Raw genomic sequence first — 15,864 nt, forward strand, 5'->3', positions numbered from 1 at the left:
TGTACACCTAATATTTTATATATATATATATATATATATATAAAAAGAGCTTGCAGAGCACAACTTGGCGTTACGCAGCAAACCATTTCCGAACGTTTACATACGATAGGAAAGGTTCAGAAAGAAGGCAGATGGGTTCCGCATGAATTGTTCGAAGACAACAAAAATTGTCAGCGTGACACTGCATTCACTTTGCTTTCAAAGTTCCGGAAAAAAGATTTTTTGCACAAAATCATTACGGCGATGAAAAGTGGATTCTTTATGATAACCCTAAACGTAGAAAATTATGAGTTGACCCTGGTCAATCTTTGACATCGACGCCAAAGCCCAATATCTACGCCAAGAAGGTTTTGCTCTGGTATGTATCTGGTGGGATTGAAAAGGTGTGTTGTATTACGAATTGTTACAACCGGATGAAACAATCACGGCAGACCGCTACCAACAACAATTGACCAATTTGAGCGATGCATTAGAAGAAAAGAGGCCATTTACTGGCCAAGGACATCGTAAAGTGATCTTGCTTCATGACAATGCTCGATCACATGTTGCGAAAGCGACTCAGGATTATATCTTTGCGTTAAGCTGGGAACTTCTCCCGCACGCGGCGTATAGCCCAGACATGGCGCTTTTCGATTACTACCTATTCCGGTCGCTGCAGCATCATTTGGCTGATACACATTTCGTGAGATTTGAAGAGATACGAAAATGCATTGATCACTTTATCGCTTCGAAGCCGGTGAGCTTCTATCGTCAAGGAATTCGCAAGCTACCCGAAAGATGGCAAAAGGTCGTTGATGCAAACGGGAAATATTTCGCTGATTAATATTTTTTGTTTGATTTTGAATAAAGATTGAATTTTACAAAAAAAAGCTTAGAATTTTTTTGTACACCTAATATATATATATATATATATATTATATATATATATATATATATATATATATAAAGTAAAAATACAAAGTTATATGTTGACTGTTTATTGAAAATACTGACGGGATTATCGACATATTACAACCGGCATAAATACTTGAATTGGCTTTACAGATTGCAAAATCCTTTCGTGCAATTGAAACATAGCACAAAAAAAGTACAGGATGATCGATTTAACGAAAATCGATAAAAAATTAAATTTACTTTATTCTAACAAGCTTATTGAATGTTTTATTGATCTTATAGATCGTTTGTCCTTGTCTTTCCTTTACAGCGTCATCTATTGTAAGATCTGTCAATTATAATACAATTACTGTTCTACTTATCATTTTATACCTACACCAAGCGTATATATATATATATATATATATATATACGCGTAAAATCATACAATCTGTTCAAGTGTTACACATTTTTTCTAAGCTTTCAATCATAAGTCCAAAAATATAGTGTGGCGGTCACTGCCACTCCGGTCCAACGCCGTCGCGCGCTACCACGCGCCGACATTATGGGCCCGCCCACGGGAGTGATCCGCGCGCTCGCCACAAGATGGCCAACCGCTCGATCGTTCACTCGTGCGCGGGATCGGTTCGTGGCGCTATATAAGAGTGGCCAGCATCACCGTTCGGCACTACCCCCTCAGTGCGCACTGGAGCCCGCGCACGGCTTAAGTAAGCACTGAGGACTGACCGCTTGCGGTCATTATACGGCCCTTTTGGTACGGCCGGCGTTACCGACCACTACTGGTTGTATTCCCCCCTCAGTGGTCGCGCACGCCATCGAGGACTTCCTTGATCCTACGACGCGGCCGCGCACGCCGTGTCTCCTCTCACTGGAGTTCACTTCAGCGGCCGAGCACGCCGTTGGACGTGACTCTCAGTACACCCGCCAAGAAGCGACCGACTGCGCCGCTTTTCCTGTCACGGAAAGAGCGCCACACTGCAGGGACGCCACCGGAGCACGCAGCCCCGGGACCAGGACTTCGCCGCCACGTCGGGATCGCCCCTTCACCGTCGCCGACTTCGTGGCCGCATCCGCCCGTGCCCGAGCAACCTGCTGGCAGCGATCACCGCGGGGAGATCCACCCCTGCTGCCACCGGGACCAGCGCCGAGCGGACATCTCACCGGCCGGGAGGACTGCGAGACACCTCGGCACCAACTCATCTCGGACCGTCGGCGACTCCGCGCCGGCCAGAGCCTGCGCCGCCTGCGGTGAGGAGCCGACGCCCCCCGACCTCCAGGGAGGAGCAGTTGGCGGCCTTATTTGGCGCCCTTTCGACATCGTCTTCCTCAGGGGACAGCCATACGTCAGGGCCAGCACAGCGGACACCGCCGCGGCCGAGCTCAGTCCCGCGGACCTGCCCGCCTACGCCGGGCCGTTCCATAAACTTCCCGGCTCGCAGGGGCCCATTCAGCGAGCCGTCTGCACCGCCGCGGACGAGGATCTCGCCGCAGATTGCGGCGCATCACCGCCCGCCTACTCCAAGCCTTCTCGGGCAGCGTCGAGAGGACTGCAGGCACGCGTGGCGCCTCGTCCCACTCGACCTCGGGGATATAGTCACTCGGACGCCCCGACGAGATCACCGACCGGCCTCCTACAACATCACCACGCAGACGGAGGTTCCGCAGCAGGTAGAAGCCCGCTGCCTACTCGCGCCAGATCCACGCACCACGGCGGAGCTGGTGCCCGCGAGAGGCGGGCACAGCGCTTCCGCGAGGAACCACGCGAGTCATCCACACTGAGCCGCGCGCCGACCACTCGGGGGACGCAAACCCCCGCGTTGTGCCCGTGACACATTTATTCTCTTGTAATGACATGGAGGGAAAATATATACAATGATTCTTTAAACAGCGCCTCACTTGGATCTTGGGAACCTGCACGACAACCTCCTATTCCCCTCTCATTTGCCGCCATTTTTCGCTTCGCTCGAACGTGCACTGGCGGGAGCTTCGCAAAGAGGATCATCGAGTCTGAACGCCAAATCCGCTTGTACACATATACACACAATACCAGCGCACCACCACATTGGTGACCCCCGACTTCCCAGGAAAAGTCATAACTTCCCACACTCAGCAAGCAAGTACAAAATAAAATAGAGAAAAAAAAAGAAAAAAAAAGAAAAAGAGAAAGGAAACAAACAGACATGCGCCGGCAAACAATACCACAACCCACGATCAGCGACATACCGGAAGCGACTGTAGAAGCGCAATCACCCTACGCACAAGAGGTCAACAGGGGAGCGATGAGAATTCCGGAATTCACACCAGCCGATCCAGAACTATGGTTCAGTGTCCTGGACTGCAATTTCCAAGCAGCAGGCATCACAATGGAAGAAACAAAATTCCGCCACGCATTCACAGCACTTGGTCCGCAATACACCATGGAAGTACGCGACATAGTTATGAATCCTCCTGAGGAAAGGCAGTACGAAACGTTACGCACCGAGTTAATAAAACGCCTGAGCGCAACACAGGAGCACAAAACAAGGCAGCTACTCGAGCATGAAGAAATAGACGACCGCAAACCATCGCAGTTCCTGCGACATCTACGCAACCTAGCCGGAAAAGCCGTGGGCGAACAGGTCGTAAGGACCACCAGCTCAGCCGCCTTCCGACCTTTCTCAAGCCACATCTCGTCAGCAAAACCCAAGACACTCTGGACCACCTCGCCGAAATGGCAGACGCTATTTTGGACGCTACCAGAGACCCTGCACTACAAGTAGCTGAAACAACACGCGGAGCAACACGCCAGCCGACTATAATATGCAAGTACAACTTGCACAAATGCGCATTCAACAAGACGAATTGCAACAACAGGTCACAACCCTTACGCGCACCATAGAACGCATGAGCTTACAATTGAACCATGCAAGACAGAGAGTCCTCACGGAATCGATCTCGATCAAGATCAGCCGAAAGAGGGAACATTAATACGAAATGCTGGTACCATCGGCGATTCGGTACAGCAGCCCGCAAATGCGAAGCACCCTGTTCACACACTATACAGGGAAACGCCACGACTCGCCAAGTAAAGGCGGTACTCGGCACGAGCCAAAAAACACGCCTGCATGTCACCGACGTCAACACAAAGATCGATTTCCTCGTGGACACGGGAGCGGACTTGTGCGTATTCCCACGCAAACTTCTTCGTGGACCATGCAACAAGTCCTCATATACTCTCACAGCTGCCAACAACACCACGATTAACACGTATGGCATAGAAACAATCATGTTGAATCTCGGACCCAGAAGAGCCTTCACCTGAAGATTCATCGTAACTAATCTCGATAAGCCGATAATTGGAGCCGACTTCCTAACATACTTCAATCTAATGGTCGACCTCGCCAACCAACGTCTCATCGACCAGACGACGGGCTTAGCAATTCGGGGCAAGGCAAGCGACGACACGGTGCAAATTAAAACCGTCCAGGAATTTACTCCATACCACAAACTTCTATCGCAGTTCAAGGAAATCACGCGCCCTGAAGGCTAACCAATCGAGGCAAAGCACCAAACGCAGAATTACATAGCGACCACACCGGGACCACCGGTGACTTGCAGGCCGCGCAGACTGGCTCCAGACCAGCTCACGATAGCAAAGAAGGAATTCGACAAGATGCTCGAGCTAGACATAGCTCGCCCTTCAACTAGTCCTTGGGCATCACCACTATACCTGATGCCCAAGAAAAACGAAGAGTGGCGCCCATGCGGGGATTATCGGGCGTTAAATGCCAGACCAGTCCCGGACGCATACCCGATTCGCCACATCCATGATTTCGCACAAGCTCTCGAAGGCACAGGCATTTATTTCACGATTGATTTGGTGAGAGCTTACCACCAAATCCCAATCGCTGGAGAAGACATACCGAAGACGGCCATTACCACTCTCTTCAGACTATACGAGTTCCCGTACATGACATTCGGGCTACGCAACGTCGCTCAAACTTTCCAGCGCTTTATGGACGAAGCACTCAGAGGACTAGAATTCTACTTCACGTACATCGACGACATCCTCGTCGCTTCACGATCAGAGGAAGAGCACCTACAGCATCTTCAAACGCTCTTCCAGAGACTCAGCACGCATGGCATCGTCATCAATCCATCCAAGTGCCAATTCAGAAAGAAGCAAGTCGAGTTCCTCGGATACCTCATCACCAAAGAGGGCACTCAACCACTCCCCTCTCGCATTGAGGCCATCCAAAGAGTCCAGCCTCCGAAGACCGCCAAGGAACTTCGACGCTTGGTATGATGAATTTCTACTGGAGATTCATACCAAGAGCAGCAGCAACACAGGCTCCACTCAACGACTTGCTCGCCAACAAGAAAGGCAAGCAACCCATTGAATGGTCTCATCAAGCGCAACAAGCATTCAAACAATCAAATAAAGATCTAACGCAAGTCACACTGTTAGCACATCCTAACAGGCAAACTAGCAATCTTCGCCGACGCATCAGAATCCAGCGTCGGAGCAGCCCTCCAACAAAAATGGGAGGAAGATTGGCAACCACTGGCTTTCTTTTCCAAGAAACTCTCTCCCACTGAGACTCGTTACAGTGCTTTCGACAGAGAACTACTGGCTATCTACTTGGCGATCAAGCATTTCCGACATATGATTGAAGCCAAAGACTTCGTCATATATACAGACCACAAACCTCTTACATTCACCTTCCGACAAAAACCGGACAAATGTACTCCAAGGCAGTTCCGACACCTCAATTACATCAGCCAGTTCACAACCAGAATAGAGCATGTAATTGGCAGCAAAAACATAGCCGCAGACACCATGTCCAGATTGGAAACTATACAATCGATAATCGATTTCACTACGCTAGCAGACGCACAAGAGACCGATCCGGAAATAGAAAATTTCAAAACCAACAAACACGGGCTGCAACTTCAAAAAGTCAAAATACTTGGGACTGCGCTTCAATTATGATGCGACACGCAAACGGATACACCACGTTCGTACCTCACAAAAGACTTCAGGCGAACGGCATTCCTGACAGTACATCAGCTAGCGCACCCAGGAATCAAGGCAACAACTAAATTGGTAGCTCAACGATTCGTGTGGCCAGACATGAACAAGGACATCCGCAATTGGGCGAAAACATGCCTTGAGTGCCAGAAATCAAAAATCACCAGACACACAAACAGCCCATGGGGAACATTCAAACCTTCTAGCAGACGGTTCGAGCACATACACCTCGACATCGTTATCCTACCAATATCGCAAGGCCAGAGATACTGCCTCACATGCATGGATAGATTCACTCGGTGGCCCGAGGCCTTCCCCATGGCCAATCAAGAAGCAGAAACAGTTGCCCGCACCTTTTACAACGGATGGATTTGTCGATTCGGCACTCCCTTGAGAATCATAACCGACCAGGGAAGGCAGTTCGAGTCACAGCTCTTCAATCAATTGACTGGTACCACACATCATCGCACCACAGCATACCATCCACAAGCCAATGGCATAGTGGAACGCTTCCACCGCCAACTCAAAGCCGCCATTCGCTGCAGAGCCAATCCGCGGTGGACAGAAGAACTGCCAACTATCTTTCTTGACATACGAGCAGCTTTCAGGGAGGATCTCCACACTATCATCGCGGAGATGGTATACGAGGAATCCCTATGCCTACCTGGACAATTCCTCACCGAATCGAGCAACCCGCAACCAGAGGCCGAAGCTGATTGGCTCAGGGCACTGCGGCTACTCACTGACGCATTACGCCCGAAAGAAGGATTTAACCACTCTGCGCAACAACCATTCGTGCATCAAGACTTGCGAACATGCGACTTCGTTTTCCTCCGGCACGACGGACCTAAGGGCATCCTCCAACCATCGTACGAAGGACTTTACCAAGTGGGTGAGTCGAACCGACAAGACCTATCAACTACAAGTCCGAGGCAACCCAATCACCGTCTCGACCGCCTTAAGCCGGCGTATCCTCAGGCAAGGAGACGACCAACCAGCGTCGCCCCGGAGCCATCAACAACACCACAACCAATGGCACGAGCAACGGCAGAGACCACTACCCGATCGGGAAGGCGAGTCCGTTTCCCACAACGATACATCACTTAATGGACTCCGTCACTCACAGGGGGGGTCCTGTGGCGGTCACTGCCACTCCAGCCCAACGACAAGCGCGCCGGCGCGCGCCGTCGCGCGCTGCCACGCGCCGACATTATGGGCCCGCCCACGGGAGTAATCCGCGCGCTTGCCACGAGATGGTCAACCGCTCGATCGTTCACTCGTGCGCAGAATCGGTTCGTGGCGCTATATAAGAGCGGCCAGCACCACCGTTCGGCACTACCCCCTCAGTGCGCACTGGAGCCCGCGCACGGCTTAAGTAAGCACTGAGGACTGACCGCTTGCGGTCATTATACGGCCCTTTTGGTACGGCCGGCGTTATCGACCACTACTGGTCGTATTCCCCCCTCAGTGGTCGCGCATGCCATCGAGGACTTCCTTGACCCTACGACGCGGCCGCACACGCCGTGTCTCCTCTCACTGGAGTTCACTTCAGCGGCCGAGCACGCCGTTGGACGTGACTCTCGGTACACCCGCCAAGAAGCGACCGACCGCGCCGCTTTTCTTGTCACCGGAGGAGCGCCACACTGCAGGGACGCCACCGGAGCACGCAGCCCCGGGACCAGGACTTCGCCAAGTCGGGACCGCCCCTTCACCGCTGCCGACTTCGTGGCCGCATCCGCCCGTGTCCGAGCAACCTGCTGGCAGCGATCACCGCGGGGAGATTCACCCTTGCTGCCACCGGGACCAGCGCCGAGCGGACATCTCACCGGCCGGGAGGACTGCGAGACACCTCGGCACCAACTCATCTCGGACCGTCGGCGACTCCGCGCCGGCCAGAGCCTGCGCCGCCTGCGGTGAGGAGCAACCGACGCCCCCCGACCTCCAGGGAGGAGCAGTTGGCGGCTTTATTTGGTGCCCTCTCGACATCGTCTTCCTCAGGGGACAGCCATACGTCAGGGCCAGCACAGCAGACACCGCCGCGGCCGAGCTCAGTCTCACGGACCTGCCCGCCTACGCCGGGCCGTTCCATAAACTTCCCGGCTTGCAGGGGTCCATTCAGCGAGCCGTCTGCACCGCCGCGGAGGATCTCGCCGCAGATTGCGGCGCATCACCGCCCGCCTACTCCAAGCCTTCTTGGGCAGCGTCGAGAGGACTGCAGGCACCTGTGACGCCTCGTCCCACTCGACCTCGGGGATATAGTTGCTCGGACGCCCCGACGAGATCACCGACCAGCCTCCTACAACATCACCACGCAGACGGAGGTTCCGCAGCACGGTGGAAACCCGCTGCCTACCCGCGCCAGGTCCACGCACCACGGCGGGGCTGATGCCCGCGAGAGGCGGGCACAGCGCCTCCGCAAGGAGCCACGCGAGTCATCCACACCGAGCCGCGCGCCGACCACTCGGGGGACGCAAACCCCCGCGTCGCGCCCGTGACACATTTATTCTCTTGTAATGACATGGAGGGAAAATATATACAATGATTCTTTAAACAGCGCCTCACTTGGATCTTGGGAACCTGCACGACAACCTCCTATTCCCCTCTCACTTGTCGCCATTTTTCGCTTCGCTCGAACGTGCACTGGCGGGAGCTTCGCAAAGAGGATCATCGAGTCTGAACGCCAAATCCGCTTGTACACATATACACACAATACCAGCGCACCACGACACAACAGTATTGTTTGTTCATTTAGTCCGAAATGCGGAACGCACTCATTTTGTATATACGAGCTGTAGAATTTTTCTATTAAAGAAACGAAGATCTGATGTGACAATTATACGAGCTAAAATTAAGTGAATTTTTTAATTTTTTTCTTATTTACTCGTTAAATCGATCGTCCCGCATATTCTTTTTGTACGTTTTAATTGCCTGAAAGGATTTTGCAATCTGTCAAGTCAATAAAAAGTTCTTTGGTGCACTGTAATATGTCGGTAATTCCCGTCACTTTAGGATACCCTTAAGGTAGAATAAAAGCTGCTATTATTTGTGTTAGATGTTGTATTACATCATTTGTGTTACATATTATTTCAGTTGAAGTAGGTAATAAATTGGGCAATTTTATATTGTTACTTTTTAAAAAGAATTACTTTTTAAAAAGAAGCGTTATTGTCACTTGAATTAGAATAAAAAGATTCTTCAATGTGAATACAAAGATACGTACTACTTCGATTTTATTTTTCAAGAGCAGTTATTAAGATACACGGTTTTGGATCGTGCCAAGGCGCGAGCGCGAAACACGGGCGAGACACCAATCGTGTATGTATACATATATATCTTTACGTGAGCGCTTCAATTACGAGTATCTAAGATTATCAGATCGCAAAAACGGCTGGATCGATTACTCGTATGTTCTATCGATAACTTGGGAAAGTATTATATCTAAAAAATCTTTCTATCTTTTTTCTATGTGCCCCATAGACGGAAATATTAACGTGTAAAAGTTGAAATGTAAAAATTTTCATTTAAGAAATGTCTCCCTCATCTCCGTGGTCGCTCGTTTTCTTTCACTCTTCCTCGCTCTCCCTCGTTCTCTTTTGGCCCTTTATTGTTCTCTCCCATTCTCTCTCGCATTCTTCATCTCTCTCTCGTTTTCTTTCACTCTTTCACAATCTCTTCTTTCACAATTTTTCCTTGCCTCCTTGCCGCCTCTCTTTCGCGCGCGCCCCTCTCTCTCTCTCTCTCTCTCTCTCTCTCTCTCTCTCTCTCTCTCTCTCTCTCTCTCTCTCTCTCTCTCCACTCTCCGCTCTCTGCTCTCAGCACTCCGCTCTTCGCACTCCGCCGGCCACCCGCCAACTGCCACCTGCCCTCCGATCTCTGCTCTCTCCCTTTCTCTCTCCATTTTTTCATAATTTCACTTTTCCTGTCTTCCTTGCTCTCTCTCATTTTTTCTCGTTTTCTTTCGCTCTCTCTCACACATAAATCGTAAATAACAATTTTGTATTTTAAACCATTTTTAATTTTTTGGCCTCCATTTAAAAAATTTTTATTTTTCATCATACGGACTTTAAATTAAGGATTTATATATGTTTATTTAAAACAAACATTTTGGCATAATTGTGACTTTGAAGTTTCAAAAATATTTCTGATCATTTCTTACCTTATTGTTTTCATAATCTATAGACATCTATAGAGGATTGTAAATAACACAATCTTGTACTTTAATTTGTCGATGAATAGAGTGTAGGCGACAGCATGAGAATGGTCTGAGATTAGGAAATATGTCAGATAACGGACACAGAATTTATTTAAAATACATCCGATCTCTTCGAGAGCTTGCTGAGGACTGACTGTGTCGTCAGACGCAGGCATGCAGTTTTGCCCGCCTTCTTTCTCTTTTTACAAGCGATGTCACTGACATCAATAATCGCGGCGTAGAATATAAACAAAAGGAGTCGCGGCGAGATAAAACACAGCGGTCTGAATACGAGTCGTACTCCGTCACCTACAGTTCGGCCATTCTTGCGCGTCCCCGTCAAGTGCTAAGCTAAAGCTGACTTGAAATTAACATAAAATGAAATGTAAAATTATTTAATGATTAATGTAAGATGAAGTATTCAATGTATAATGACGTTCTTATATCTGACGTAGTAAAGTTTTTTATTTGGGCTTAAAATTATTATGAATATATGTACGGATGCATTTGATCAGGTGCGATTACATCGGTATAAGGTCGTTGTATTGAAAGCCGTCTATGTCGATGATAACAAATCGGTCTCGGTCTAACACCTTTTTAACTATATATGGTCTTTTAAATAACGGCACAAATTTTTTATTAACTCCTGGTGTAGCATCCGTGTTATGGATTTCTATGTAATCGTCTATCTTATATGTACGTGTTGGTTTTCGCCGTAAATTATATCGCTTCGCATTTTCCCGTTGCGATTTTTCGATATTTAACTTAGCCAATTTTCTAATCTCTTCAAGATTGCGATCTATATGTTTCTTTTGAGTGATTATTTCACGTATCCGGTCGTTTATCTCTCCTCTCTGTGCAGTGCCAAAAGTAGATGAGCCGGCGTTTTTTTAGTCGCGCGACAAAAGCATATTCGATTTGTTCTGGCACACGATCCCATTTGGAAAGTGTCTCACTAAGTTTGGCCAACATTTGTGTAATAACGCGATTGTATTTTTCAACTTGCCTTTCGACGGCCTTGGAGTGCCGTGTTGTGTTGCTCCAGGCAACTCGAGAGTGCGTATCAGAAGAGGGAAAGGGGGGCCACAATCACACGTTGATTATTAAATAAAACACTTTATTTAATCGACTGGGTGTTCGCTAATTTCGAGTCACCCACCACTGTCGTATCACACTTCCTTACGATCCTACGCGTCGGTACGCGTAAGTCCGTGTCTCTGATTCTAAGCCTCCGCCTGATACTCTCGTCGCTCTTTTATCGGTGTATCCGCTGTTATGCGACCTCAGTGCGTCCTCGTGTCGAAACGTAGGTGATGCGTTAGTGTTTCGACACGTGTTGTTAGAGTCAACCGGATTACACATCGGTTGCAGTAGACGCGTTCGCGCATTATTCTTTATTATTTTTTAATTCATATTTTAATTACATATTTTAATTCTCGAATTAGTCAGAATTCTTGGAATTCTGACTAGTCGGCGATGTCGCGAGGTCGGGTTGCTTTATTTAGGTTGCCTCGCAGCATCCTTCCCCCCTTGGAAAAAGAAAATGAGGGGGAGTTTTCTTTTAGCTTAGCGCTTATACTAGTCGTATAATAATCTTTCGAGACGCAGTATGCAATGCTTATGCTAATCTTATAGTTAAGTTTTACATGAGTTATTATTTTGTTTTGTACATCTATTTTTACATTTGTTTTACATTTGCTTTTAATACATCATTGCTTCGTCGCAAACCTTTGGTGTTACGACGGAGGGTTCTTTGTAGCAATCTGTCTTTTTTCTTACAATTACAATTATTATATAACGTATAACGTATAACGGTAGCGATTACAATTATTATTAATCTATTAAAGCTAATCGGATATACAAAATGGCTATTTCTGAATGTATACATATTTTCGTCTACTTGTTTGTTCGTCTTTTAATATGCGTAGCCTAGCGAGTTCGAGTGGATTCTTTATCATTGGTTGTAACTTAATATTTCTTATCGGTTGATTAATTCCGCTGTCGCGCGGCGTGAGCGTTAAATTAAAGTCTGGTAATTGTATCTGTATATATCTCGTCGATTGTCGCTTCGTTACTAATGTTATTAGATGTACAAAAAAGTTCTGAGCTTTAAATTTCATACAACCGAAATAACAATTTAAATTTTATATATCTTCCTGCCCTTTTGCGGTTTCAAAGCGTTGACATTTGGCCTTCTAAAATGCCAAACGGTTTGGCGTTTGATGCACATAACCTCAAAAATCAGTAGTGTTCACGATGGCAATAACAAAAGAGCATATTCGATTTCCCATCCATTTCGCGTTTCATCTGAAGAAAAATGCTGCTGAAGCCACTGATTTGTGCTGCATATGGAGAGAACGCTGTAAGTCATACATGTAAAAGATGGTATCAAAAATTTCGCCAAGGAGATTTCAGTCTTGAAGATGAACCGCGTGCTGGACGTCCTCAAAAGATTGAAACGGACGAATTGCAAGCACTGCTGGATATAAACTCTGCGCAAACTGAAAAGGAGCTTGCAGAACAGCTTGACGTTACGCAGCAAACCATTTCCGTACGTTTACATACGATAGGAAAGGTTCAGAAGGAAGGCAGATGGGTTTCGCATGAATTGTCCGAAGACAACAAAAATCGTCGGCGTGACACTGCACTCACTTTGTTTTCAAAGTTCCGGAAAAAAGATTTTCTGCACAAAATCATTATAGGCGATGAAAAGTGGATTCTTTATGATAATCCTAAACGTAAAAAATCATGGGTTGACTCTGGTCAACCTTCGACATCGACGCCAAAGCCCAATATCCACGCCAAGAAGGTTTTGCTCTGTATCTGGTGCGATTGGAAAGGTGTGTTGTATTACGAGTTGTCACAACCGGGTGAAACAATCACGGCAGTCCGCTACCAACAACAGTTGACCAATTTGAGCGATGCATTAGAAGAAAAGAGGCCATTTACTGGCCAAGGACGTCATAAAGTGATCTTGCTTCATGACAATGCTCGACCACATATTGCAAAAGCGACTCAGGACCATATCTTTGCGTTAGGCTGGGAACTTCTCCCGCGGCGTATAGCCCAGACATGGCGCTTTTCGATTACTACTTATTCCGGTCGCTGCAGCATCATTTGATGATACACATTTCGTGAGATTTGAAGAGATACGAAAATGCATTGATGACTTTATCGCTTCGAAGCCGGTGAGCTTCTACCGTCAAGGAATTCGCAAGCTACCCAAAAGATGGCAAAAGATTGTTGATGCAAACGGGGAATATTTCGCTGTTTAATATTTTTTTGTTTGTTTTTAAATAAAGATTGAATTTTACAAAAAAAGCTCAGAACTTTTTTGTACACCTAATATGTATTTTTCGATCATACGCCAGTTTTCCACCCGTATTGTAAATGGAAAATGTAGACCTTCGGTCAATTGGGTCGCTGCTTCTCGCAGCTCTATTATGATCGCGCGTTTCCAACGGTAATAGCCGCGCGTATACTATCCCGTTTTTAGTCAGTGATAAATAATCGATTGTGTTTTCTACGTCTTTTGTGAGGTCCGTCATTATTGTCCGCAATATTAATAAGTTTTCCTCCATGTCCTCGCTTGCGTATATTTTGGAAGCTGCAATTCCATCCGTGCCGTGACATTCCGCAGTATATTTTCGTTGTGACTAACCGTTTTTTCCAATGCATCCATGTGCCCTATTGACATTGATAATTTTGATCTGAGTTTTCGCCACGTGTTGTAAGGTCTGTTGGTTTTCTTGCAGCATTTGTATTTGTTCATTGAGATGTTTTTCGTTCTCGACATCCATGGTGCCGAATAACGTTTTGCTTATCACATCAATCGCGTTTATCAGTCCTTTTGCTGTCTCTAGTGTAGTAGATAGTTCTCGCGTTAACAACTGTGTTAATTTTGCATTGTCTTTTTGTATTATTTGCATTATGTTTTTATACATAAATTGGACGAGTCCGATGATGCTCTTGCATCGCTCACTGGTTTGATCCAGGTAGTTTTCCATCTGTCGTGTTTTTTTTTCTAGCGCATTGATCCAGTTTGATTATTAATTTCCAGATCATTTGCACCTGGTTTATCGATCCTGTTTCTTCGAAATAGATGCCTGGCGTGTTTTAAAATTTTTTCAGCACGTATGGCGGCGTCTGCCTCGGCGCTGCATAAGTACTATTGTATGGCCATTATTCTGAAAAGTTCGAGAATCATATTACACTTCCTTATTCTATTTAATTTTTCTTATGCTGTTTGGTGCACGCCAATTCACCAGTAGTTTTCGCACCGGATTGTTATTCTGGATATACTGGAAAGTTTGTTACAGCCGTTATTTTTGATGGATCCGGAATTATACCGTTTTCCGAAATAATGTGACCTAAATATGTCATCTCTTTTCTTAAAAATTCACATTTGCTCGGCTGTAATTTCAGATTATAATTTAATTATAGTTTTTCAATTTTTGGAACACTTCGATTAGTCGCTTATCATGCTCCTTTAAATTTGATCCGTAAATGATGTTATCTAAATACTATACAAGGCATCTTATGCCCTGTATTCCCGTTAATACCGAATTTATTAATCGCTGAAACGTGGCGGGCATATTTTTTAACCCGAAAGGCATTCGATTAAATTCGTAATGCCCGTATGACGTGGAGAAAGCCGTTTTGCTTTTATCTTTGTCGTGCATTGATGATAACGCATCCGCGAGATCTAGCGTCAAGAAGTATTTCGCATTTCCGAGCTGGTCGAAGATGTCCGTAATATTCGGTAACGGAAACGAGTCTCCTCCGTTAAATTATTTGGTTTCCGGAAATCTACGACTATGCGTAGTTTAGGTATTCCGGACACATCGGCCTTCTTCGGGACGACCAATATTGACGCGTTCCACTGACTTGTGCTTGGTCGAATAATTTTTTCCTCGAGCATTTTCGTTATCTGCTTATTCACCTCCGCCTTATGCTTCTTGGGCAGGCGATACGGTCGGACATTGACCGGTGCGCTATCCGTGCGCGTGGCGATCTTATGTTGCACCGCAGTCGTGTGCGAGAGTGAGTCACCTTCCAAATAAAATATCGCCATAATCATTACATATTTGCTCCAATGTTTCTTTCTCTTCAATGTTGAAGTGATCTATGCGTAATTGTTCTCGCATTCGTTTTCTCCTTTCGTTTATAGTCTTAGTGTCCTTTTTCTTATTGAGCTTTTTAGTGCTGTGTTTCTATCTCTTCTATTTCTTTTAAATTTACCATCGGTGTGCTTATTTCAACGGGTTCTTCTGTCATATTTATTATATTCGGACAGGTGAATTCCTTGGAATCCACCAGACAGCATCCGATAAATACTTCCGACCTCGGTTGCTCTTACCTTATTATCCCTACTTGATTTCTATTGGTAAACGCTTCGATTATTGTTTCACTCCGTGGTTTCAGCAGTACTCTTTGATATGATTGCAATTTTAGATTTGTTTTGCCGATACTTAGTATATTTTTTCCGTGATCACATCTTGCCTTTTGTTTGGCTAGGAAATCAATTCTGAGTATTCCTTCGTAATCCATAGGAAAATCATCTCTCACCGTATACTGAATGGCAAATTTCTTCTTTTCCTAATTTTATTATTAATTTCACCTTTCCTAGCGTGTGGATCTTATGTCCCGTCATGTCGATTAATTCAATGCGTTTCTCACGCACCGGAGTTTCGCTTTTAAAATTTCCAATTTTCATTAAGGTGACGATAGCAACGGTGTCTAGCAGAAAAGTTGCCTTACCCTTTTT

At 46.4% G+C, this 15,864-nt stretch overlaps 1 protein-coding gene and 1 pseudogene across 4 annotated transcripts in view; one reads left to right on the forward strand and one right to left on the reverse strand.

Annotated features, from left to right (window-relative positions):
- The window catches only part of LOC105423790 (transmembrane protein 114), a 517,194-nt gene that overhangs the window by 455,699 nt on the left and 45,631 nt on the right, over positions 1–15,864 (reverse strand). The gene's annotated exons all lie outside the window — the stretch shown is intronic.
- LOC148935639 (uncharacterized) lies at positions 3,075–4,195 on the forward strand (annotated as a pseudogene).

This window comes from Pogonomyrmex barbatus, unplaced genomic scaffold (genome assembly GCF_055798465.1).
Source record: "Pogonomyrmex barbatus isolate J1 unplaced genomic scaffold, ASM5579846v1 scaffold4, whole genome shotgun sequence".
In the NCBI taxonomy this organism is placed as follows: domain Eukaryota; kingdom Metazoa; phylum Arthropoda; class Insecta; order Hymenoptera; family Formicidae; genus Pogonomyrmex; species Pogonomyrmex barbatus.